This window comes from Dreissena polymorpha, chromosome 1, assembly GCF_020536995.1.
Source record: "Dreissena polymorpha isolate Duluth1 chromosome 1, UMN_Dpol_1.0, whole genome shotgun sequence".
Classification (NCBI taxonomy): domain Eukaryota; kingdom Metazoa; phylum Mollusca; class Bivalvia; order Myida; family Dreissenidae; genus Dreissena; species Dreissena polymorpha.
In genome coordinates this window covers 169510681-169535023 of record NC_068355.1, presented here as the reverse complement: position 1 = coordinate 169535023, position 24343 = coordinate 169510681, and the positions used below count along the sequence as shown (strand labels likewise).

Below are 24343 nucleotides of genomic sequence, written 5' to 3'. Positions count from 1 at the left end.
CAAACAGCGTACAACACACCGCAAATTACTTGCAGGCTGTTCTGGTTATATGCTGGTTGCAAAAGCCATTTTCACTTTGCTTCTTATGGGTGAAAAGGTAAATCAATTAAACTCTCTATGTTATAATGCTGAATCCAATATACATGTAACGCCCTCCGTTATAACACTGAATCCAAATTTATAACGCGTTCCGTTATAACGCTGAATCCAATAAAAGGTGCTCCGTTATAACGCTGAATCCAATATTACGCACGTTGGTCTTAGCTCCCATTTTTTCTATTACCTTTCATTTTGATCTAAAGCGTTTTTCTTGACATTCAAAAATGGCAGCGCCGGTTGTGTTGATTGCATAATTTGTCAATTATAATTAATAATCAATTACTGAGGCATTTGACAATTTAAGTCCCGTAATCAATTGTTTGATGCACCTAAAGGTGTAACAAAAATATATGTTTATCTGTGTTTCACGCTATAATGCTGTAACTTTTTATGAGCTATCGATCTTTCGGATGATTTCGAGTTTTTACATTCAGTCTCACAAGGCATTTTTCATTTTATTGTTATTTGTAAACAATATGTATTTTAATATTGTTCACTTAAATGTTATGAAAATGTAACAGGCAAAGAAAAATTCAATAATATATCCACATGATTCAGTTACATGCAAACTCAGGGTAATTGTTTACAAAAGTTCACCCTCATCATTTTCCCTGTTTTCCAGAATTCCCCAAGTAGTTTTTTTTTTGCCTGACTGTGAATGAAGCGATTTATCATAGTTGTTTATTGTATTGCATTCAATCCGATTTCAAAATAACGTGTCCATTGGTTGTTATATTTATATCTGAGCAGTTATCTGAGCAGTGGCCTGTCCAATAACGAACTTAACTCCTTACACTTGTGACTAATGGCGCATCTTTGTGTTTACAAAATTCTTAAACACATTTATCATCATAAATGGCCAGAATTATTTCTTTCATTTGATGTTGTAATTTAATTAGATTATCTGATGTATGTGCACATAAGAAAGCACTTAGTATTTAGTAATCTAAACAGTGAGTACAAATCATTGCAAGAAATGAGCTCAGAATTTATAATGCTTGTCCGTTCATATCATTTTTGTGTGGGTTAGACCTGTTATCCACATTATAGGACCAGAAGAGGTTCCAGACATTTTCTAGAACCAGCACAAGACAGTACATGTATATACCAATCAGGAAAAGTATAATGCACAGATGACGATGAGAAGTGGATATCATATCATATCAATGATAAAATGTTAAAGACCTTTTGGAGGATAAATACAAAACATAACATCTAAAAGTTAAACAGTATCAGACACAAGAAGACATCACATATTGAGGATGAAAGGTATCAAGCAGTGAAGAAGGTGGGCATAATGAATCACATATGAAAGATGTTCCGATAAAAGAAACAAGAAACCGTCGGAGACGGGTGATGCTCCCCAAAGTTTTTTTTTTACAATATTGCACAGTAGTTGGGGGGACAAGAATTCAGTTAATGGAAAATTTCAAAGGGCCATAACTCTGTGAAAAATCATCCGACCAGAACCGGCTGATAATATGCACATCTCCTTTTGGTAGTGAGGCTTCCCGTAAAGTTTAATTGAATTCCTGTCATTAATTGCTGAGAAATAGCCCAGACAAAAATTGTGCACGGACGGACGGACGGACCAACATTCAGGTGTTAATGTGGCAAAAGTTTTCTGTGGCAAATAAAAGTCCACTATTATGGGCTTTTCATTTTTGTGCCAACATTTGGGTTAAACATTTGGGGTTTATGAGGCTGTATTGGTGTCCACGTTTAAGTGTTTCACAGTCCAAGGCTTCAGAGGAATCTGTTTTTACCCTTGAATTTGTTTCTTTCTTATATATATATAGGAATGCTTTTTCAGCTTTCCAGATATCTTAGTTGGACTTAGACCTATCCAGAAATGTCACAGATTCCCGGCTCCTTCTTCTACTTCTGGCGAACAGTAGCGCCAACTTTAGGGTGTCAGAAACAAATTAAAAATAGGGATGAACCTGTATTTTTGACTCCAAAAAACAAGTTTCAATGAGTTGAACACATGGCCAGAACATGCAAGCCAAACTAAGTTCCGAATCCCTTAGCCTATGTTTAAAGTTAAAAATATATAAGGGGTCAAGATATCCAAAAACTAGCACTGAATTCATACCTGGGGACACTTTGTCACATAGATTTTACTATCTTATTGTTTTATTTCGAGGCAATTTAAGGTCTCCGCCGCTAGGTTATATTGACTCTGGGAAAACGGGGTTTAATGCGTTTTGTTTTTATATTTATAGTTTTTATACAGCTCAAGATATCCTAAAAATATACAACAGATTCGTTCTAGGGGACATGACGGCATATAGATTTGAACAACTTATTGTTTTATTTCGATAAAAATATTTTACGTTAAATTTCCAGCTATCGGTTTAAAAAAAAATTTGTTTGTTTGTTCTCAATTATCAAATAAACTGCATTTTCTTTATGAATGTTTCATCGCTGAGCTCAAATCCGTTAAAACAAAGGTGCCATTAAAGTTATTAGGGTCAAAGTTCCCCAACCCATGTGTTTGTGATTAATGGGATTAACTGAAAACGGTGTTTATTCTTCCATTCAAAGATGCAATAACAAAGTCTTCATGTTTATTGTCCTGCAGTAATTGATCTAAAAGTATTGCTTCAAAGAAGCTGTAAGCAAAACAGAACACTGTGTATACTATAAAAGTTTATTTTTATGGCAGTTGACATTTATATACAGCAGTAATCACTGGTACTTTTATACATGGGCTGTATAGCAGTTTTAATTGCAAATATACAATGTCGACCAACTCCAAATTTCAAACAATTGATAGATTAATCGAGATTTACCTTAGGAAGTCGATGGTTGATCGTAATTTCATCTACTGTATAACCCCTTAATGAGCCCCACACGAGAGATGACACAGCTTTCGCAGCAGAGATAATCAGGCTTCAGAGTAAAAAAGGTTTAAGAAGAAACCTTGCAAACAAATTTTTAGAAAAAAAACAATAATAATATGGGCGGGTGTCAATAAGACTGGGCGGGCGTAATGAGCTCTTAAGGGGATTTACAGTTACTGTAGATGAACCCGGGTGTACATTGTCCAGGGTAATCATGGAACTTAGGCTGGAAATCCATGGTATAACATGGAATTCCATGGAAATCCCTGGAATTTGAAACAGTTTCCAGGGTTTTCCAGGGTTTTGTTCTAGAAATGTCCATGAAACGTGGACTTTTTTTCCAAGCATTTTCCAGCCTTGGATGGAAAAGCATGGAAAAGGAATGGAAAATGCTGGATTTAGGCTGGATAACCATGGAAAATATTTCGACATAGCATGGAAAGTGGAACATAGAATTTTTTAAGCATGGAAAAGACTCTAACATTTTCAGCTGACCCTGGAAAAAACTTAGACTTTATAAGAGAAGAAAATAACTTATAAAAATGCAACACATTTTATTCAAAGTAAATCAGAGTTCAACAATTTACACAACATATGAATAAAACATAAAACAATGTGCATAGTTTGGGCAGAAATAGTAGTAGTTATAGTAGTAGTAGTAGTGGTAGAAGTAGTAATGCTGAGGCTGGCAGTAGAATATGTTGTAGGAGTTGAAGTAAAAGTGGTTGTTGTATAAGTTGTATAAGCAGTTAAACTACTGATAATTATACTATTGGTGCAAATTTAAGTGACAGTAGCAGTAGTAGCAGTTATTATTGTGTTGTTGTTTTAGCATTTACAGGAATAGTAGCAGTAACGGTAGCAATAGTAGTATAAATAATAATAACAATACTAGTAGCAGCAGTAGTAGTAGTAGTTAAGGAAGTAGCATTAGCAGCAGCAGCAGCAGTAGTAGTAGAAGTAGTAGTAGTAGAAGTAGTAGTAGTAGAAGTAGCAGCAGCAGCAGTAGTAGCAGTAGCAGCATCAGCAGCATCAGTAGCAGTAGTAGTAGCAGTAGTAGTAGCAATAGTAGTTGAAGTACTAGTAGTAGTAGTAGTAGTAGTAGTAGTAGTAGTAGTAGTAGTAGTAGTAGTAGTAGTAGTAGTGGTAGTAGTAGTAGTAGTAGTAGTAGTAGTAGTAACAGCAGCAGCAGCAGCAGCAGCAGTAGTAGTAGTAGTAGTCGCTGCAGCAGGAGTTGTAGTAGTAGTAGCAGCAGCAGCAGCAGTAGCAGTAGTAGTAGCAGCAGCAGCAGCAGCAGGAGTAGTAGCAGCAGTAGCAGCAGCAGTAGCAGTAGTAGTAGTAGTAGTTGAAGCACTAGTAGTAGTTGAAGCAGTAGTAGTAGTAGTAGCAGTAGTAGCAGCAGTAGTAGTAGTAGTAATAGTAGTAGTAGTAGAAGTAGTAGTAGTAGTAGTATAAGTACAAGTAGCAGTAGTAGTAGTAGTAGTAGTAGTAGTAGTAGTAGTAGTAGTAGTAGTAGTAGTAGAAGTAGTAGTAGTTGTTGTTGTTGTTGTTGTTGTTGTTGTTGTTGTGGCTGTTGTTATAGTAGTAGTAGTTTTGCAGAAGTAGTAGTAGTAGTAGTAGTAGTAGTAGTAGAAGTAATAGTAGTAACTTTCAAAGCAATGTCTACAAGTTTAAATTCTTTAACCCTGTTCAAGGTGTATACACACTCAATATTTAACTACAGTCCAGGTTTGCAATTAACAAACTATCTGATAAACCTGTGTGTGAGTCAGATATGTCTGCTGCTAATCTATTGGTTATAAAATATCACAGCCTTTTCTGATTGGCTGAGTTCAAATACAGAAAGGTTACCTGTTAGATTGAAATTCTGGCGTATTGTAAAAAATTTGCAGGTTAAACTTGTTGTTAAAATGAAGTTAATGTAATGTTCACAAACAGTAGAGTTAATGAGTTTTTCCATTAACAAGAATTTCTTAAAATAATAATGTATGGATATCATTTGGAAAGTGACATGAAATGTTGTTAAAAAGTGATGCATACAAGTGTTTCAGAAGTCTGTCTAGGAATAGAACAACAACTGAAGGTTTGTGCTTTTCATTATTCCTAAATATTCCTTTAAATTTATTCTTCTTATGTCATCATTGTAGACCTTTTTTGTGACATTTTAGGTAAAAGTATGGCAAATATAGAAGTTTAAAAGCAGCTGTCACACACATTTTCACTAAGTGCAGTTTGCAGCTTGATAAAGGAAGTCCTATGTGGAGATATTTAAAGCTTGAATGTAGTATCGGAAGTTTATAATGCATGGCTAGGGAACTGAGGCTAAGGGAGTTATGTGCTGTGCATGATGAGAACTCAATGCTCATTAATGCTGTTAATGTTTATAAATAAATTAATTAAACCAATAGCATTGTTTTTTAGGTTTCACTGTGCATTTTTATACCAATAGAATTACACATCATTCTAATTATAGCAATAATAAATTTGTACAAATCATACCTACAAATTTTGTTATGCTATGCTTTGTGATGTATTAACTTCATTGTTAGTTATTATTTAAAGACAATTTTACTGAATATTTAAAACAATACTTGAATTATTTTCTATATACATTTTCATTATGTGCTTTAACTGTAGCTGACCAGTTGATGGAAGATACTGCAGAGTTTGGCAGGGAAATAACCCAAGACAGCAAAGCGGCTCTTTTGGCGCATTTACCAAGAGGACTAACATGGCCACAAATTCATGGTAAATATTGTTATGCCCCGGGCTCATATAAGTAATTTAGTGTTAACCACCTGAAAGTATTTTGTCTTTTTGGTATCCAATATTTTGGTCTAGTTTCAATTACAGGTTATTTTTATATGAATTAGCAAATTAGCATATCTTTCATATAGCAATATCTGAATATAAAATTCCTATATATGTTTGAGTTTCCAGATACATGCTAGTGTACCCCGTTTTGGGGCATTTAAGAAAACAACAATATAAATTTCAAAATAAAAGAGAGTCATATAAAAATATAAGTTAAATCACCAATTTATTCACTTGAAAGTCTCAGTTTTCCTGTGTGGTTGCCTGTTTGCAAGTAGATTAAAGCCCGTTTGCAAACTTTAAGAGAATAAATTTCAGTAAATGGAAAAGAAATAATTGCTAACTACTTAGGATCGTAAATGTTCGCTCAAATACAAAAAAGCCAGATGTACCGAATTGAGCAGTGATATGAAATATCTAAAATAGATTAAAATATGAATGAGCATTGAAGTATATATATTCAATCATATGATTGCTGCACATTTACTTTTACAGATGAATGTAAAAAACTTATGACTTTCTTGTAATATTGTTTGCTTTGTTTTTCTTTCAGAGATCATGCAGGAGCCGTACAGTATAACAGCAGTACAAGTTCTATAAAAGATCCACGACCTACTGAAGCCCAGCTAATTAACAAAAAAGTTTTTAAAAACTGTAATTTTATCCCACCTGGGTACTTATAATTTACTAAGCTGCCTTCACAAGTTTTAGACTTGCAATTATATTTTAAACTGTCACTTGGAAAGTAATACATGTACATGCATTATGTTCTGAATTTCTTTGAACAATAAAATTATATAAAAGTATTTTAATGAAATTGAGCACCTAAATTGCATTAAAGTGAAAGTAGCTGAGAAAAATAGTATCCTTGTGCTCATGGGCAGCTACATATATTGTGACAAACATGAAGTAGCTAAAATAACTTAAATTTTTCATTTTGTTTCTTGTATATCGTTTGTACAGGGTTCGTGAATTGTTACTGTATATTACTTGACTTGCTTGTATTTTGTTACTTTGAATACATGTTGTTAAGGTTGCATTATACTTTTTAACTTTTAAAGTAGCGCCTGTTCTGTTATGTAAGGGCCTGATTTATGATAATGGACCTAGAGGCTTTGTAAGCATGTATTAAACAACACTTGTTTGATCTGAATAATGTGTTAAATAAATGTAACACAATTTGTAATCTGATGTTATATTTTGATGAATTGTGAACAAAATAATACATCGAAGAAACTAAGGCATTATGTTGATTTTTTGTTTTGTTTTAATCTAACCTTAAATTATGATTTATTTAAGCTGTGAGTATTGTATTCATTTAATACATGAATATTGTTTTTAGACCAGAAATTTCTTTTTCTATTCAGTGACCATGGTAAACGCTGGACAATTTTCCATGTTATACCAGGCATCCATGGAATATTAAACAAAGAAAAACCCTGGAACATTTTCCAGGGTTTTCCAGCCAGCATGGAAAAAATACCGTCCGAATACTCCATGTAATCTGGAAAACCCTGGAAAAAAATCCATGGTTTTGCAGATTACATGGAGTATTCGGACGGTATTTATTCCATGCTGGCTGGAAAACCCTGGAAATTGTTCCATGGTAATTATTCCAGGGAGCCTGGAAAACCATGGAAACTATTCCAGGCTATTTCCACATACCATGGACAATTTTCCACCCTTTTTTTTTAAATATTGACGCTGGAAAAGGCTGGAAACTTAGTCCGAATACTCCAGCCTCATATTTTCCATGGATTTCCATGGAAAACCCTGGACAAAGTACACCCGGGAAATTACGATCAACCATTGACTTCCTAAGGTAAGTCTCAATTAATCTATCAATTTCATCTACTGAATTAACCCCTTAATGAGCCCCACGCGAGATTTTAGAGAATTTTCTATAAATTTGTAGGAAATATTGGAGGTTAAGAAATAATACAAACATTGTTGCATATTAAAGATATGTATGTCCGTTTATTTACATGTCTACCTCATTTGTTTAGCACAGCAGATTGAAAATTAGTGGTTTTATTTTCTATTTCCCGTGAATAGAATCTGGCAAATGTCTTTGCATTTGTCCAGCTGGCTGCTGCCATTATTTGATCTAGTGCAACCCCTCCTTTGCTAGCTTTGGAAGTTGCTGCTGATCTAGTGCTATGGGGCTTGTACTGTTTGTCAATACCGGCTGAGGTTAAGACTTCCTTTATCCAGTTGCTGATTGTGGACTTAAAAACATTTGGAAAAATGGACTAACTGTACTTATAACTAAATAATCATCTTGTCTTAACGATTCGGTTATATCGAGGTATTTACACATTGTTTCCACAATACAAATGTCCATTCCCCCAATATATCTATGAAGAACAATGGCCCTCAAATGTGTCTGCACTGATTTGAATATCATTAGTTTTGAGGGAGTGTAGAGTCTGACATCTCTGTCCAGTGACTAGTAAGAATAACATGCACAATTTGTGGGATAAAAATGCAAGGTTATCAGTTTTCAGTGAATGTAAGAAATCAAGAACAATATTAACATCCCATATGCATTGATAACGTAGGAGAGCTGGTCTTGTATTGAAACAGCCTCTCATAAATCTTAATAAAATGTCATCATCATGAATGTTTATATTTCCACACAGTCTTTAGAATGTTATAATGTGCGCTTCGTGCTGTATTTAACACACTATAACTAAGTCCTTGTTTGAATAAAGATGCTAGAAAATTAATGACATGCTTTAGATTGGGTTTAATGGGATTCTTCGATTGTCCACAGTAGTTAATCCATTTCTTAATATATCCGTCATATTGTCTCTTTGTAGTTTCTCTTCACGATCCGAGGATAATGTCTCTAGCTTGTTTTGAAATTCCTTTGTTTTTTAACGATGTCCTGATAAGCAAAAAAGTCCTAGTCTCATTTTGGGAAGTGGATACGTTTTGTTTGGTTTGTGTGGAAGTGTCAGAATAGATTTCGGAAGCAGAAGTAGATGGCATGATCCGCTGATCAACTGTAATAGACAGGGCCACCATGTCTGTGTTGGCAAAATTGGCCTCAACGAATAATCTGCGCAGCACGTTTCAATGCCACAAAACAGGATACGTAAAACACACCATGCGACAATTGCAGCTATGTTCGCTGTATCTACTATGCCAGGTAGCGCATATGTAAAATCAAGCTCTATCAATAGCGTGTAACAGCGTAGTTATTGACCTACTTTTTAGGACAATATTGTTTGCCTGTTGTCGTTAAAGCAGATATTTGTCTGTGTATACTAATATGTTCATACAAGATGTGTTTGTGAAACACAATGTTTCCCTATATGACGTTTGACCTTGAAGGATGACCTTGACCGTGACCCTTCACCACTCAAAATGTGCAGCTCCATGAGATACACATGCATGTCAAATATAAAATTGCTAGCTTCAATATTGCAGAAGTTACATTACATTAGCAATTTTGACCCATATATTTGACCTAGAAGGATGACCTTGACCTTTCACCACTCAAAATGTGCAGCTCAGTGAGATACACATGCATGCCAAATATCAAGTTGCTATCTTCAATATTGCAAAAGTATTCATAAAATAAGCGATTTAGGCCACATATATTTGACCTCTGACCTTGAAGGATGACCTTGACCTTTCACCACTCAAAATGTGCAGCTCCATAAGTTACACATGCATGCCAAATATCAAGTTGTTATCTTCAATATTGCAAAAGTATTCATAAAATAAGTGATTTGGGCCATATATTTGACCTCTGACCTTAAAGGATGACCTTGACCTTTCACCACTAAAATGTGCAGCTCCATGAGATACACATGCATGCCAAATATCAAGTTGCTATCTTCAATATTGCAAAAGTATTTATAAAATGTGCAATTTTGGCCACATATATTTGACCCCTGACCTTGAAGGATGACCTTGACCTTTCACCACTCAAAATGTGCAGCGCCATGAGATACACATGCATGCCAAATATCAAGTTGCTATATTCAATATAGCAAAAGTTATTGCAAAATGTTAATGTTGGCGCAAACCAACCAACCAACCAACAGACCAACAGACAGGGCAAAAACAATATGTCCCCCACTACTATAGTGGTGGACATAACAAAAGTTAATGTATGCGTAATGTATGTCCGATGATATGAATATGTTTACGGATGAGAATGTAGGGTTCTCATTGATCTGGATTTTCCAGTATGTATTCGTCCCAGCGTCCGTTACAAATTAATTTGCCATTTTTGGACATTGAGCCGTTCAGGCATACGCAGTATTACTACGAGTTAATGAGAATAAACATCCGTATTTTATTTATACAGCGTTTGCTTTTTAACTTTGCAATGTGATTTTCCCTTGCGTTGCAAATTTTTTGCACTCGAAGTATTGCAAAAATGTTAAACTAGGGACACTTATCCCTCCTGTACATCATGTCTGACTCATAGAAACTACATGAGCATTTTCGACACTTTTGCTGTCAAAAACCCGAATGTTTTCCGTCTATAACATGAAAATTGGCTTGAAAGAACAACGATGAATATAATAAATATTATGATTTCGACTTAACCGTGTCTGTGCTATTAATTGTATGTGAATATTCTGAATTTACACTGATTGATAAATTTGTTGCCTGCTCCGCTGCTAATAAGCCTCGTCTCTGATTATCTCTGCTGCGAAAGCTGTGTCATCTCTCGTGTGGGGCTACAGTAGATGAAATCAGAACAAGCTCTTCCTGAATCCTTAACAAATGATCCATACTATATATGTTATTAAATGAACAAACATACTATTATATAGATATTTTATTAAATAAACAAGTGTTAGATGGTGGGAAATTATACTATTATATAGATATTTTATTAAATAAACAAGTGTTAGATGGTGGGAAATTAAGTTATTAAGTCTATTAGGGAAGGAGTAAAATTGACCAAAACAAAAAACTTAACCAAATGTTCAATTATCTAAGAAAAAAAGGGGCCATACTTATGTCAAAATGCCAATCAGAGTTACATAACTTTGCCTGCACAGTCCCCTTATGATAGTTAGTAAGTGTTGCAAATATGAAAGCAATAGCTTTCATACTTTAGGAATAAAGTGTACCTAAACACAAAACTTACCAACCAAATTGTCAATTTTCTAAGTATACAAAGGGAACATAATTCTTACAAATGCTTGATACAGTTGTTTGCTCTTGTTTATAGATTGGGGTCATGTTGGTAAAGAAGTATGCAAAATATAAAAGCAATATGACAAGGTACAATGAAAATATTTGAGGTGCTACGCAAACTTTAACATAGATTTATGAATAATATGCATATTCTTTGTGGAAAAAGGGCCATAATTATTATAAAATGCTTGTTACAGTGTTGTCTGCTCTTGTTTATAGATTGGGGTCATGTTGGTAAAGAAGTATGCAAAATAGCAAAGCAATATGTCAAGGGACATAGAAAATATTTGAGGTGGTACGCATACTTTAACACAGATTAATCAATAATATGCATATTCTAAGCGGAAAAAGGGCCATAATTCTTACAAAATGCTTGATACAGTTGTCTGCTCTTGTTTATAGAGTGGGGTCATGTTGGTAAAGAAGTACGCAAATTATAAAAGCAACATGTCAAGGGAATATTTGAGTTGGTATGCAAACTTTAACATTCCAACGCTCACGCAGACACGCACGCCGACGCCGGGGTGAGTTCAGGATAGCTCCACTATAATATATTTCATATATAATAGTCACGCTAAAAATGACCGAGGTCATGTTATGAACCTGCATAGGATGTAGGAAATCAATGCTGGTAAATTATAAAACCTTCGTTATTGGCCAAACTTTTGATGTTGAAATTCAATAAGATTTTGTATTATGATGTTGTTTAGTGACCATTTCACATATTTCTATTTAATAATCATCTCTTAAGGCGTATTATACTAACTACCAAATACTTATTAGTGTTCTCAAAATGTTGTTTAAAAAATATTTTGTAATTAAAGTGAAACCTTCGTTACCATAATTTTGCGACCAATAATCCTATTTGTATTATTCTGCTGTACACAATAATAATTTGTTTTGTTTTCTGTATCATATTAAAAAGAAAGTGTCATAAGAAATACATTGCTTCGTTATAGAAATTGCTAATTTGCTAATTTGACTGTTAGTGTCTATTTAATTCATTCCTCACATTTTGCAGTTGAATATGTTACATGATTTTTTCAACAGTAGAAAATTAAACCACTGCATTATTATAAATTGCTTTATGTTACATGTATAATGTTCTGTATGTTATCATTCTTGCTTTGAAGGTTAAAAAGTTTGTCATAACACATTTTGATCCTTCTGATTTAACTCTCGATAACATAAAACCTTTGTTATATTTTAAAATCATTGATGCTTTATGTATGATCAAAGTATTGATTAGCAACAGGGAAAATAAAATGTGTGCAATATTGATTCCCAACTCGTATTCATAACTTGCATTTGAGTTGGCTTATGATTTCCTCTGCAGCCTTTTTTAGATAATTCTTTGAAACCTATTTCTGTTTCAATAATATTTTTACAATCAATAGATAATTCAGCATATATCATGTGCGTTTATTTTCTGTAATATGATCAAATGTGTCAAAACTTTACCAAATTCAACATAGCCATGGATATATGTAACCATTTTTCCTAAGCTTTTATAAATTTGTTTGATCATTGCATAACAAACGTGTACATTTCACATCCTAGGTAGAAATAATGGAGGTTTCTTAAGCAGAATGATTGGCTTTTACCCATATTTGTTTGCATGATCCTAAAATAAAAACTACGACAGTGTTGCACTCAAAATTTTCGCACATTACAGCTGGATGATATATCTTCCTTTTATGGTAACATACAATTAATCAGGGGAACTTAAATTTTTCATAATCTTTTTCACCCTATGGCCCTACTTATTGAAAATCAATGAATACTTTCTTCTGTGCATTTCTTAAATCTTGGTTAAAATATTTATGACTCAGTATGTTCTTTGTAGCACCTTGTGTGCTTTTGACTGCTTGCACAAAATTACGTATACAAAAGACATTTGAAAAGCTTTTCACTTTACCTTGTCATATTGATCACAATATGGCATTTTTCCAAAGTTGACTTTGTAGAGATGTCAGAAGACAGCTTGCTCCACTACTCCCTATTTTTATGCCCCACTTCAAAGAAGTGGGGGTATATTGTTTTTCACATGTCGGTCAGTCCGTCCATCCGTCTGTTGGTCTGTCCGTCTGTCGGACCGTCCTCCACTTGGTTTCCGGATGATAACTCAAGAACGCTTAGGCCTAAGATCATGAAACTTCATAGGTACATTGATCATCATACTGGCAGATGACCCCTATTGATTTTCAGGTCACTAGGTCAAAGGTGAAGGTCAAGGCCACGTTTGGAGGGGGGGGGCATATGTCTCCGACCGCAGAACACTTGTTCAATTATTTTTAAGTAAATAGGACATTAATTGGAAAAAGTATGGATGATTATTACATTGAAAGCTAAAAGAAAATGGTTTGCAATTTCTAAGTTTAAACACTTTGTTCACCTATAGTTACAATTTTATAAACCAAATTGTATGCGAAGGTTTCAGCAAAAAAAAAAAGTTAGTTATAAAGTATATATAAATAATAATTTACCTGGGTGGTGGTAAGTTTAAACCCTAGGGGCATAATTTGACAAAATGTTATAGTAGTGGACCAACAACAATGGGTACTACCGAATACTAATCCTCTAAATCGCTGTGAGGATAGGAAGTCACTTACAGGAGGTGGACTCTGTTCATCACATTCCAATAAACTAGTCCATTGTTATCTAGGGATGGTAACTAGCCCTGTTTTTTACATGCCTATAAACTTATCCATCTTTATAAAATGATAGTAAACAGGTTAGCTTTTGCCGAGTGTTGTTTAGCGAGAACACGAATTTCAAATCGGTCACATTGAATTAGAATCATGGACTAACGGACAACAATCTGACCATATTCAGCGCCGTTTAGAGAAGGAGCAAATGCTATTGTTTGTAATTGATGCAGGCAAATTATTTTGCTTCTTGTTAATAAAGATGTATTTAAAAGCACAGACACTATTTCAATTTTGATGTTGATCATTATCTTATAAAAGCAAATATTGCGTTTGATCTGCTGCAAGTTGGCTTATAATAAATATAACATCCCAGTAAACCAAAATACAAATACTGGGGATGAAGGATGTTAAAAATGAGTGCTTATCCAATAATAATAATACTACTCTATCGAAACAAAGTTGACTTTATCCAAATTACTTTACTTCATTAGCGCTTTCAAGGGAATGTCACGTGTAAGCTTAGTACATATTGTTATGTACCCCTTTGCGCAGTGTCTGGCTTAAATTTATCTGGATTGCACAACAACGCAGGACATGTGTAAGGATTTCATTCAATTTAATGTCTGTCATGTCTATCTTAATTCGGTCTTAAAAAGTTAAAATATTTCAAGTAATTTTTTGTCTGGACCTTATTAAACTCATGAATCTGTCTACCCATGCAATCCATAAAAATAATGTCACTAGATTAAGAATGATTTTGCATTTTTTAATTCCGTTTATGCAATTACTTGGCAGTTAACAAATTTGATGACTTATTGTCATTGCAACACCCATGAAACAAAAAGGTTTTCAGGTGAGCTGAAAAAGATCAGACAGCTGGTTCAAATTTCTCATTTCTGCCAATAACAAGTAGGTTTGGAACAAATGAGATCAATATGTGGAATTATCTTGGTTCACAAACACATACATATTTAAAAGATTTACCTGTGCTGAGCTTGCAAAATTCTGAGAGACAGGTAAGACAAGTAACATTTCCACAAGTTATTTATGTATTTTTATCTTTGAAGTGCAGTCACATTCTTAATTAAAAACTGGATATTCTTTTAAGGCACTTGTCAGTTTGATAGTATAAATTGGAGAAGCATGTCTATTTATCTATTTATAGTATGTATATTATTTGAATTTTATTTATAAAACAAAAATTAATAAAGAAGAAAATTGTTCATATAAAATGAATGTACTTTATAACATGGATATTAAAGGCTAATGTTCAGTTGTTTATATTGAAATTTTTTCTCACCCAAAAATCTGTAGATGTCTGTTATCATTACTAGCTTACTAGTCTTGCCCAGAAAAAAACTCTGTGACCCAAAACTCATTGTAAAACTACTTATTAGTAGGTTTACACAGTACTTTTGTGGCAAAAGCAAGCCAAAAGTGAGATGTGTTTAAGCAGATGTGAGCGTAAGCGAGATTTTGATTGGATATAACCATTTATTTAACTCTTTAAGCTGGTTCAGCAAAGCCCAAGTCTCACTATTGCCGGTAGAGCCCCAGTTCATCCTGGTTTGCTAACACCTGTCGACCGGCGAGAACCATGACGATTGGTAGAATTTTTTCAATGCGGTCACACTATTTCCCGGTGCTGCCCCGGTTGACGCCGGTCAATAGCCCGGCAGAGTCCTGGTCAACCCCGGACTGGCTACGGTTTATCCCAGTGAAGCCCCGGCAGAGCCTTGGTTGACACCGGTAATGCCCAAGTAATAGAGCCCTGGTAAACTATAACTCCGCCGGCATTCACCAGGGCTATAATGGCATCAGACCCTGTCAAAACTACGGCAATGCCCCGGTTTAACTCCGATCGTCGCCGGTAATGCCCCGGTGAATGCCGGTGGTGTTCCGGCAGAGCGCCAGTTTACATATGTACCGTAGCTATACCAGGACTCTGCCGGCATTCAACGGGGCTCCACCAGGGCATTGCCGTAGCTCTGCCAGGGTTTGTATGGGCCCTGGTGGAGCTACGGTGCCATCCGGGTTGTTGCCAGTTCTGTCCTGGTTGTTGCCGGTGCGGCGCCCATCATTGCTGGTCCATCCCGGTGACTCCCGGTTCATCTGGGAGGTATTAAACATTTTAATAATTTGCCGATGGAGCCCGGTTGTCCCCAGTGCATCCCGGTGGAGCCCGGGTTCATGGCGGTAGAGCCCTGGTTCATCCCGGAAGAGCCTGGATCACGCACCAGCGCTCCGCCGGCATCATAGTGAGACTGGACTTTAAGTTAATTAATAATTTTCATTACATTTTTAGACTCTAAACGCATATGGGAAACACAGACAATTTACAATTTACTGGTAGGTAACGTTAAAAAATACATTCCATATTAACAAAGAAGGACAATGCAGACAGTGATGGTGTCCGATATTATGTTGTTTATTATGGTTTTGTTGTTTGAATTTTAATGTTTGATGTTGAAAATACATAATTGATACTTAAATATTGATGTTTTGTTGAAAATGTGGCTCGGAAATAGATTTTGACCCATATCAGAATTAGTGTAATTCAACCTCAAACCTTATCTTTATTGTCTGCGTTTTTACGTATGCGTTTTAGTGACCGCCCAAAAGCAAGTGCTTAACAGATTTAAAATGGCTGCTACTTTGACAATATGTTTCATGCAAATTCTCGATTGTAATGTATTTTAAAACTTTAAACACATTGTTTTAACTCTTTATTGGACTTAATCCTTGTTTATGTAAAAAGGCAAATAATCATAAATCACTAAAACATTACGAGTAGAGTAACAGTTGTAATGTGCATCGAATTAAGTGCGATTTCAGTTACCGTCTTTATCCTAATAAACGCGCCCGGGCGCGATGCAAATCACAAAGGGGGCGCGTTTATTTCACCCCCCTTTAGGTATAATATGAACTGACGTGTAAAATATGTTTACCGGTATTTGCCAAAAGTTCCAAGTTCATTGAGCAATCGTAAACATATCACAATTAGTTTTACCAGAATACTGCACCCCATTATCATTCTGTTTCTGCCTTGGCATCGATCCGCCGAATCACGCCGCGTCTTGACACGCGGCGATTCCCTGAGGAGAAATATGTACAAATATTGATTGTATACTATAACAAATGTTAAATAATTTTCAAATTAACGAATAAAAGAATTTCAAATTAAAGAATATAAGAAACAGATACAGATAATACCCTGTTATTCTTATTTATACGCGATTGTTTTAACATTTCGTCAAAACAATGTAGGTCAGTAACCATATCAAAGAAATTTACACAGTTTAATCTCGGAAACGAGACTTGCTCGCGGATCGCGGAATTTGTTGGTTTTGCGTGAGCTGTACTGTACCTTGTTGATAAAAAAAGAATGTTCTGTCAATAAAATGCAATTACTTTACCCCTTAGCAGCCGAGAAAAGGGGGCGCTATTATTTTCATCACTCCTTCATTTTATTTTACGATAGGGGCGCGTTTATTAGGGGGGGAGCGTTTATTAGGATAAAGACGTTATGTCATTTTGTAACCATTCACCTTCGTCGCAATTTGGAATTCCCATTTCTAACAAGAGCACCGCCTTGCGGGTGCAGACCGCTCATCTATTTTCTTTTTAAAGGTGAAGGGACTCTCATTTTCAATCACAAAGGAGGGAGGAGTGGAGTGAAGAGGGGTGTATAGTGTGGGGTTGTGGACATTTATTACATTATCCAAAAAAGCGAAAAAAAAAAAAAAAAAAAAAATTCGGGGGGGGGGGGGGGGGGGGGCGATGGGGGGGGGGTTTGGGTGCGATGGTTGGACGGTATTTCAAACATAACAGTTTAAAAAAAAAAATGGGAGGGGGGGGGGGGTATAGTGTGAGGGTGTGGTGGTAATTTGTGAGATGATCTTAAAAAAAAAAAAAAAAAAAAAAAAAAAAATTGGGGGGGGGGGTGGGGGGGGTGGGGGGGGGGGTATAGTGTGAGGGTGTGGTGGTCATTTGTGAGATGATCTTAAAAAAAAAAAAAAAAAAAAAAAAAAAAAAATTGGGGGGGGGGGGAGGGGGGAGGGGGGGGGAGGGGGGGGGAAGGGCACGGGGGATGGTTTGGGTGGAGTCTATTGTGGTATGTCAGGTAAGAGTAGTTTCATCAAAGTATCAATCAAATCTAATCATAAATAAAGAAGTTATGGCAATTTTAGCAAAATTTAATAATTTGACCTTGAGAGTCAAGGTCATTCAAAGGTCAAAGTAAAATTCAAGTTGCCAGGTACAGTAACCTCATGATAGCATGTAAGTATTTGAAGTTTGAAAGCAATAGCCTTGATACTTAAGAAGTAAAGTGGATCGAATTTAACCATATATTAAAAGTTACTAAGTCAAAAAGGGCCATAATTCCATAACAATGACAACCAGAGTTATGCAACTTGTCCTTTTACTGTACCCTTATGATAGTTTGTGAGTGTTCCAAGTATGAAAGCAATATCTATGATACTTTAGGGGTAAAATGGACCAAAACATAAATCTTAACCAAATTTTCAATTTTCTAAGTATAAAGGGCCCATAATTCCGTCCAAATGCCAGTCAGAGTTACATAACTTTGCCTGCACGGTCCCCTTATGATAGTTCATAAATCTTGCAAGTATGAAAGCAATAGCTTTGATACTGTAGGAATAAAGTGGACCTAAACACAAAACTTTATCAAATTTTCAATTTTCTAAGTATAAAAAGGGCACATAATTCTGTCAAAATGCCAGTCAGAGTTACATTACTTTGCCTGCACAGTCCCCATATGATAGTTAGTAAGTGTTGCAAGTATGAAAGCAATAGCTTTGATGCTTAAGGAATAAAATGGACCTAAACACAAAACTTAACCAAAATTGTCAATTTTCTAAGTATAAAAAGGGCACATAATTCTGTCAAAATGCATGCCAGAGTTATCTAACTTTGCCTGCCCAGTCCCCTCATGATAGTAAGTAAGTGTACCAAGTTTGAATGCAATAGCATTGATACTTACTGAGAAAAGTGGAACTAAACGCAAAACTTAACCAAAATTTTCAATTTTTTAAGTATAAAAAGGGCACATAATTCTGTCAAAATGCACGCCAGAGTTATCTAACTTTGCCTGCCCAGTCCCCTCATGATAGTAAGTAAGTGTACCAAGTTTGAATGCAAAAGCATTGATACTTTCTGAGAAAAGTGGACCTAAACGCAAAACTTAACCGGACGCCGACGCCAACGCCAACGCCAACGCCGACGCCGACGCCGACGCCGACGCCAAGGTGATGACAATAGCTCATAATTTTTTTTCAAAAAATAGATGAGCTAAAAATAGAACATTTTACATTTTACTTGGTTAAATAATCACACTTCAACCAGCGAAGGAAATGGCGGCACCTAAAAGGAAAGAGTAAACTTTTTTGCTAGATGACTGATTACATTAATGAATAGTATATCCAGAATAACCAGCGATGTTGAGCTTGATATTCTACTTTTTGGTAATACACATCTAAACGAAACTGAAAGCTCTGAAATTCTCATACATGTTCAACAATTTAATAAAGAATCCCAGCCAATCGCTTAACAATCCGGTTACGATTAGTCGTTGCTGTTTTTAATATTAGTCCTCGCATCTACAATCTTTAATCCTTACTTGCCTATTTGCTTATTGTTTTCCTTCTTTTTTCTCTTATTTATTTCTTGTATTTTTCTATTTCTTTCAAAACCTACGTATATGTATCACTCCTATTTCCTATGTCTAGCATCAACTAAGTTATATTGTTCCTAATACACTGCCAATCATGTGTAAACATAATCCCAAGGAGAAAAACTATAAGAATTATTTATTTGGTTTCAATCCTTTTCTGATATCTATTGTGTATTTGATATATTGTACTTGACAAAAGAAATAAATATATTTAAACTAATGATGCACTGGGGTGAACTTGGAGTAATAATGGTGCACTGGGGTGAACTTGGTTTAATATTAGTTCACTTAGGGGAATTTTGGGTAATACTGGTGCACTGGGTCGAACTTGGTTTTATAATGGTGCACTTGGGTGAACTTGGGGTAACATTGGTGCACTGGGGTGAACTTGGGGTTAAAATGGTGAGCTTGTGTGAACTTGGTGTAATAATGGTGCACTGGCGTGAACTTGGGGTTATAATGGTGCACTGCAGTGAACTAGGGGTTATAATGGTGCATCGGGATGAACTTTGAGTAATACTAGTACACTGGGTCGAACTTGGTTTTATAATGGTGCACTGGGGTGAACTTGGTTTTATAATGGTGAACTTGGGTGAACTTTGGGTAATACTGGTGCACTGGGTCAAACTTCATTTTATAATGGTGCACTTGGGTGAACTTGGGGTATTATTGGTGCACTGAGGTGAACTTGGGGTTATAATGGTGCACTGGGGTGAACTTGGGGCTATAATGGTGCACTGGGGTGAACTTGGGGTTAAAATGGTGCACTGGGGTGCACTTGGTTGTATAATGGTGCACTTGGGTGAACTTTGGGTAATACTGGTGCACTGGGTCGAATTTGGTTTAATAATGATGCACTGGTTGAACTTGGGGTTATAATGGTGCACTGGGATGAACTTTGGGTAAAATTTGGTGCACTGGTGTGAACTTGGTTTTATCATGGTGCACTGGGGTGAACTTGGTTTTATAATAGTGCACTGGGGTAAACTTGGTTTTATAATGGTGCACTGGGTTGAACTTGGTTTAATTATGATGCACATTGGGTGATAATGGTGCACTGGGGTGAACTTAGGTTTATTATGGTGCACTGGGTGAACTTGGTTTCATTATGGTGCACTAGGGTGAACTTGGTGTGATAATGGTGCACTGGGGTCAACTTGGGGTTATAATGGTGCACTGGTAGAACTTTTACTATGGTGCACTGGAGTTAACTTTGGGTAATATTGGTGCACTGGGGTGTACTTGGGGTTATAATGGTGCACTGGGGTGAACTTGGTTTTATAATGGTGCACTGGGGTGAACTTGATTTTACAATGGTGCACTGGGGTGAACTTGGTTATATAATGGTGCACTGGGATGAACTTGGGGTTATAATGGTGAACTGGGTTGAACAACAGTTTGTGTAACTGCATTTTCAGTATGATGGATTTGTTGTTATAGTTAATGAACTAGGCCATATGATGTAGTGGTAATAGTTTGTCATGGTAAAAAGCTAAAAAAATTTGCATGATAGCCAGTAGCATAATCATGCTTCTACTGTAACCTACAAAATATAACATTATCAGAGGTATATAATTTGCCCCATTGGTGCAAAAAGGTAACATTTAATGTCACATGGTATCTTGTTGCACCAAAGGGGCCATATGGCTGTGATTAGATTAATTAAAATCTTAGACGTTGTGTGCTATGAAAGCCAAACTTATTTCTGCTAAAATATTTGAGGATTGTGAACCCTATCACTACAGTCTACCCACCACTGAACTGTTGTTTAATATTTTGAACATTTTCAAAATAATTACTTGTTTGACAAAGACAAAATAATTAAGGTCTCTTTGTAATGCTTGTTACAAAAGATTTGTTATCTATTGAAATAAATACAAAAGTGTTTAAAATAAATGTAACTTAAGATCTCAGCTTAGCTTACAGCATGAAATAAAGGAAGGTTATTTAAGCATACTTATCTACAACCAATCATTGAATTTCAATGCAGCTGCACCTTGTTGGACTGCTGCCATAGCAAAACAGTGATCAAACAATTTGTTTGTGGCTATAGGCTCAGTGTTCATTTATAATAAACTTTAAAAGAATTTAACTACAGGTATGACAATTATTTTGTAAATAACTTTGGTAAATTGGTCAACCTCATTTGTAAGAAATGGGTATAACCCAAAATAATTAGGTATTATAATAACTACTATGTTTATTAAGTTACAACACATTTGTATAACAGGCAATTTTGAACTAAACTAATTGATTCATATATTTAGGTTATTCATCGATGTTTTGAAAACAACTTAAAGAATACACAATTATTATCATCATACTAGATAAGAAAGTCTGAATGATTTTATAGTTATAAATTGGAAGTGAAAAAGTGAACATTATACAGCAATGTTATGAATGTTTGATCACATAAAACTTTGAACAATATTTCTTCACATAATGTTTGGCAAAAGTGTTTGCTTTGTGTGCTATTATGGTCATATCCAGAAAAATTAGATATTATGTTCCTTTTTAGGTCACTTTTTTTATATTTTAAAGGGGCCTTTTCACGTTTTGGTACATTGACAAAATTGAAAAAAAGATCAGATGAAAACTATGACCTTCTTTTGTCTACACAAGGTTTTTCTATGATTTGACCTAGTGACCTACTTTCTGACCCCAGATTACCCAAATACAATCTTATTTCAGATTTCATCAAGATAAACATTATGACCAAATTTCATAAAGATTGGATGAAAACTGTGACCTCTATTGTCTACACGAGGTTTTTCTATTATTTGACCTAGTGACCTATTATTTGACCCCAGATGACCCAAATACAAGCCAACCCAAATTTCGTCAAGATTAATATTCTGGCCAAATTTTATTAAGAATAGATGAAAACTCTGACCTCTACTGTCTTCACAAGCTTTTTTAAAACTTTGACGTAGTGACCTTGTTTTTGACCCTAGATGACCCAAATTTGATCCCAACCCAGATTTTAACAAGACAAACATTCTGACCATATTTCATTAAGATCTGAAAAAAATGTGACCTCTATTGTCTACACAAGGTTTTTCTATGATTTGACCTAGTGACATAGTTTCTGACCCCAGATGACCCAAATACAATTCCAATCCAGATTACATCAAGATAAACATTATGACCAAATTTCATAAAGATTGGATGAAAACTGTGACCTCTATTGTCTTCTCAAGATTTTTCTATTATTTGACCTAGTGACCTAGTTTTTTACCCCAGATGACCCAAATACAATCCCAACCCAGTTTTTATCAAGATAAACATTCTAACCACATTTCATAAAGATTGGATGAAAACTGTGACCTCTACTGTCTACACAAAAAAATTGTTGACGGACGCACGCACGATGGATGCCCGCCATCACATGATCACATAAGCACATCGTGTCACTTCGTGACAGGTGAGCTAAAAAAACACACCAACAGGCCCTCACCTGAGATTCAAAGGAACTGACCTTTTCTGTGCAGCCCAAGATGTCATAAGAACAAAATGTTCTTACCAACTTTCATGACTAGTGAACACCCTGGCAGCCACGTTTTTCTGCAGATCAAAACCATTTTCATACACATCCAAGATATCATTTAAACAAATATTCTGATTAAGTTTCATGAAGATTCATAAAGCCATATGAGGAAAAATGCCCAGCCCCCTGGTGGCCATATTTTTCAAGCAACTGAAACCATTTTAAAACTCATCCAAAATATCATTGGGACAAATCTTCTGATCTTTCATGAAGAAAGGAAAATAAATGTGGCCTCTAGAGTGTTAACAAGATTTTAATATAGCCATATAAGGAAAAATGAACTGCTCCCTGGCGGCCATGTTTTTTAAAACCAACCGGCATCATTTTTGAACTCGTCCAAGATATTATTGGGATGAATCTTCTGACCAAGTTTCATGAAGATTGGAAAATAAATGTGGCCTCTAAAGTGTTAACAAGATTTTACTTAAGCCTTACATGTATATAGTCATACAAGGACAAATGCCCGCCCCTTGGTGGCCATGTTTTTCAAGCAAACGTAACCATTTTAAAACTCATCCAAGACATCATTGAGACCAATCTTCTGACCAAATTTCATTAAGATAGGACTCTAGAGTGTTAACAATGTATTACTAAAGCCATATAAAGCCATATAAGGAAAAATTCCCCACCCTCTGGTGGCCATGTTTTTTAAGCAACCAAAACCATTTTGGAACTCATCCAAGATATCATTGGGAAAAATTGTCTGACTAAGTTTCATGAAGATCGGAAAATAAATGTGGCCTCTAGAGTGTTAACAAGGTTTTACTATAGCCATATAAGGAAAAATGCCCCGCCCCCTGGCGGCCATGTTTTACAACCAACCAGCATCATTTTTTGACTCGTCCAAGATACTGTTGGGATAAATCTTCTGACCAAGTTTAATGAAGATCGAACAATAAAATTGGCCCCTATAGTGTTAACAAGATTTTACTATAGCCATATAAAGCCATATAAGGAAAAATGACCCGCCCCTTGGCAGCCATGTTTTTCAAGCAAACGCAACCATTTTTGAACTCATCCAGGATATCATTGAGACCAATCTTCTGATTAAAGTTCATGAAGATTGGACAATAAATGTGGCCTCTAGAGTGTTAACAAGGTTTTACTAAAACCATATATAGCCATATAAGGAAAAATACCCTGCCCCCTGGTGGCCATGTTTTTAAAGCAACCACAACCATTTTCTAACTCATCCAAGATATCATTGAGACAAATCTTCTGACCAAGTTTCATGAAGATCGGAAAATAAATGTGGCCTCTACAGTGTTAACAAGGTTTTACTATCGCCATATTAGGAAAAATGCCTCGCCCCCTGGCGGCCATGTTTTTCAACCAACCAGCATCATTTTAACACTTGTCAAAGATATTATTGGGATGAATCTTCTGAACAGGTTTCATGAAGATCGGGCAATAAATGTGGCCCCTAAAGTGTTAACAAGATTTTACTATAGCCACATATAGCCATATTTTTATGAGGAAAAATGCCCCGCCCCTTGGAAGCCATGTTTTCAAGCAAACGTAA

The 24343-nt window shown here is 35.6% G+C and overlaps 1 long non-coding RNA gene across 1 annotated transcript; it reads left to right on the top strand.

The window, feature by feature from the left end:
• The first annotated feature begins 4837 nt into the window (after positions 1-4837).
• On the top strand, positions 4838-6907 carry LOC127860291 (uncharacterized). The gene is made up of 3 exons (XR_008039679.1): positions 4838-5028; positions 5583-5693; positions 6313-6907. It is a non-coding gene; the product is annotated as an uncharacterized LOC127860291 (long non-coding RNA).
• Positions 6908-24343: the final 17436 nt, after the last annotated feature.